The sequence below is a fragment of the Apium graveolens genome, chromosome 7, assembly GCF_009905375.1.
Source record: "Apium graveolens cultivar Ventura chromosome 7, ASM990537v1, whole genome shotgun sequence".
Taxonomy (NCBI): Eukaryota; Viridiplantae; Streptophyta; class Magnoliopsida; order Apiales; family Apiaceae; genus Apium; species Apium graveolens.
This window is the reverse complement of record NC_133653.1, coordinates 230,883,048-230,887,089: the sequence shown is the minus strand read 5'-3', so window position 1 is coordinate 230,887,089 and position 4,042 is coordinate 230,883,048. Positions and strand designations below refer to the sequence as shown.

Genomic DNA, 4,042 nt, shown 5'->3' with positions numbered 1-4,042 from the left:
CCGGTAGTAGAAATAAATAATAATAAAACTATTTTATCATTATTTATATAAATTCTCTAATTTATTAAATATGATTAATTAATTAATCACATTTATTCTACATCGTGAGTGATGCTTTTCAACATATCGCGACTATCCAGATAATATGAATTCACTGCTTAGAATACCAAGAACCTGTCAGTGAATAGTTACCGTACAATAAACTCCTTCTACCCTACAATGTCCCGATTAAATACAAGGCATGGATCTCGTGTCAAGCCTATCTAATTCAATCACTTGCTTACCATCTATTATGCGTAGTTCTATGAAAATTAGAAACTCCTTTCTAATTTCATTTACTCTGGCCAGAGATTCCTGAACTAGCATAAGTGGATCAGCCTTGAACATTCGCTTCCTTCACTGGAAGGGGTAGATCCTTTATTGATCATACACTATCTTCGTGTACAAATTCCTATACCCAGAAGAGCCCTAATAATTGTCCCTGGAGACTAAGAACTAAACCAAAGCATAGTTCAGTGTACACAAGATGACTATGATGACCTCAAGTCTAAGGATACTTGTACAACTATCACTAAGAGAACAACTGCTGACACGTGAGTGAACTCCATCAGTTGTTCAGCTGGGCGAGTCATGTTCAGTGAACTTATTCCATAATAAGCACCTACATACTAGCTATAGTGTCACCACACAAATGTCTATGAGAACAGACATCCTTCATAATGAAGCAAGCATAGTATGTACCGATCTTTGCGGATTATTAATTACCAGTTAGTAATCCTATGACCAGGAACTATTTAAGTTTAGAGTTATCATCTTTTTAGGTCTCACTATTATGATCTCATCATAATCCATAAAAAGCTTTACTCTAAACTATGGTATATCTTATTTAAACACTTAAATAGATAAAGCCCGTAATAAAAACAAAACAAGTCTTTATTAATATCGATGAAATGAAAACAGATTCCATAAAAGTTATTCCTAAATCCTAATACATGATTGGACTTAGGACATATTCCTTTCAGTAGCACCCAATCCATTATAGAAACAGTTGATAATCATCCAATCAGGCATGCCATGGTGTGGGCACTTCCTTAGCATCTCCTTATATCGATCTCAAACGTCACACAAAGATTCTCCAGTTTTCTGAGCAAACTGAGTAAGAGCATTCCCGATTACAGCAGTCTTCGCCATAGGGAAGAATTTAGTGAGAAAATTTTGAGCAAGATCTTCCCAAGTGGTGATAGACCCTGCTGGTAGAGAATGTAACCAGCACTTAGCTTTGTCCCTCAGAGAGAACGGGAAGAGTCACAACTTGATAGCATCTTCAGTCACATCATTGAACTTGAAAGTGTCACAGATCTCGATGAAATCCCTGATGTGCATGTTGGGGTCTTCAGTAGGAGAACCCCCAGACTGAACTGAGTTGTGTATCATCTGAATCGTGCTTGACTTGATCTCAAAAGTGTTAGCCCTGATGGCTGGCCTGATGATGCTTGACTGAATGTCATTGATCTTAGGATGAGAATAGTCCATCAAAGCCTTAGGATTTTCTGATTGATCACCCATCTCAACTAAAGCTGGTTCCTCAACTTTTTCTTCTTCTTCTACCTTCTTTTCTTCTTCAAAAACTTCCTTTTGAACTACCACAACTTCTTCCTCGGCTTTATCTAGTGTTCTCTTACGAATATGCGAACGCGTATGCATATACCCTCGCTAGAGTACCTAAAATAATGCAAGGAAATGAATAAGTAACAATGTCCGAGTCAATGAACTTTGACGAGCACTGATGGAAAGCACATAAACTATAAATTAACACTGCAGTCCCCGGCAGCGGCGCCAAAAACTTGTTAGTCGCTAAACACGCGCTAATAATTCACTTAAGTATACGAGTTCGCAAGTAGTATAGAATCTTTTCTAGTTCGTTCCCACAGAGACTGGCTTTGGTTAACTAATTAATTTAAGCACTTAAGCAACAATGTATAGCTATTATTCAATGCTAAGACGATAACAAATTGAGTTTGATTATAACTAAAAATTAAACTAACAATTATAACTAGGAAATAAGATTAATTGAATTAATATATATGACAAACATGAGATTCTAACTTCATTAAATACTTCCTTCAATAGCCTTATTATTCTTATCCTTAGCATGCAATGGTGATGACACTAATCAGATAACACGAAACTGATAAACGCCAACTTTCGTTGCACAAATACCATACTACTAGACATCCACAAAAGAGATAAAAGCTGAATAGACACCAATTATATTAAGACCCTATATGTCTATAGAATTTGAGAACATAACGGTTTAAAAACAAGTTATCTATCTTGATTACATAGGGCAAGTAAGATGGTTAAAATTACCTACGAATCATGCATAACAAATACATGAATCTATGCTAGCATGGCAAGTTCTAAATCCTTAAATTCACTTTCGTTTCATTAAGAATTAACACACTATCTTATAAGTTCGCAACACTCATAAGACGAATACGCACAACCAATACTAGGTTATCATACAATCACCAGACACTAAGGCATCGAACAGTTTAACTAAAGAAATCCATAATTAACTCCGCTAGAACCCCACGATAACGATTAGCCCATAGTCGGACTCATCATCAACGTGGTTTACGATGAAAGCATGGTATAATAAATGTAGTCTTTATAACGAATAAATAAAACCAAGTACGAAACAAGTGTAAGGTTCACAAATAAGAAAACTAGCATCCAAGTTACAACTTAGAACAAAGATTCACAAGTAAAAACAAGATCTTCTTCGTCTTTGTTGAATCATGCTAACACGGTCTTCTTACGGCTCTCCTTGGTATGTCTCTGGCTTGATATATTATTAAAAATGACCTGAAGTTATTTATATAACAACCCTAATTAGAAGAGAAGTCCAGAAATCAGCCTTCTATTCAAAACAGGATTCTTGAAACCCGACCTGGCGTGACCGCACGCTTGATCAGCGCGGGCGCGCTGGCTCTCTGATGTTCGGGCGCGGGCGCGCGCTTGATCAGCGCGGGCGCGCTGGGCTTCTGCCAAAACTTGACTTCTTTCTTTTTCTTGCATATTTGAGCCAGCTTTCCATGAGCTTTTATTCCAACACCACCTTGATACCAAATTAGCACCAAAATAATGCTAATTCACCTGATTACCTAGATAATGCCTGAAATGCAATAACACTAAAAAACACGTCAAAACACTTAACGACTTGAGTACAAACGCATCAATTTAAAGCTTATTAGAGCATTATAAAGTGTCATAAATGCCACTCAACATACATGTTAACACTTTAAAGATTGAAGCACTTGTTGAGAGGGAGCAACATGATCAATCTCAAGAGTCAAGTTTAAGTAATACAACTAAGGAACATCAGGAGACACTTCATTAGACTCTAATTCCTCAAATACTGATTAAATAAATCTTGATAATTCAGCAAGAACTGATTCAGGGGGAGCTTCAGGATATAATGATGGTACATATCAAGATGAAACTAGAGATTTCATGGATCATATGGGAAGATCTACTTCAAGGAGTCAACTTACTTCTACAATAAAATAGAATAAGTCACACAATCCTGACTTAATCATTGGAAATCCTGATAGTGGTATAAAGACAAGAAAAGTCACTCAAAATGAATGTCTTTATCATTCTTTTCTATCACAGACATGACCAAAAAAATTGGATGAAGCTTTTAAAAATGCTGACTGGGTCACACCAATGTAAGAGCAGCTCAATGAATTTGAAAGGAACGAAGCCCGGACTCTAATGCCAAGGCCAAAGAACGGATCAGTGGTTGACACAAAATGGGTGTTCAGAAATAAAACTGACAGTGAGAGCATAATTACAATAAATTAAGCAAGGTTAGTTGCAAAGGGCTATTCTCAACAAGAAAGCATTGACTATGATGGGACTATTTCCTATGTTGCAAGACTTGAGGCCATAAGAATCTTTTTGGCCTATGATGCTCATATGAAGTTTAAAGTGTTCCAAATAGATGTGAATAGTGCATTTCTTAATGGTGAACTTG

General features: G+C 36.5%; 1 non-coding gene across 1 annotated transcript; it reads left to right on the top strand.

The window, feature by feature from the left end:
- Nucleotides 1–1,069: 1,069 nt before the first annotated feature.
- LOC141675649 (small nucleolar RNA R71) lies at nucleotides 1,070–1,176 on the top strand. Its single transcript, XR_012556292.1, has one exon. It is a non-coding gene; the product is annotated as a small nucleolar RNA R71 (small nucleolar RNA).
- The last annotated feature ends 2,866 nt before the right edge of the window (nucleotides 1,177–4,042 follow it).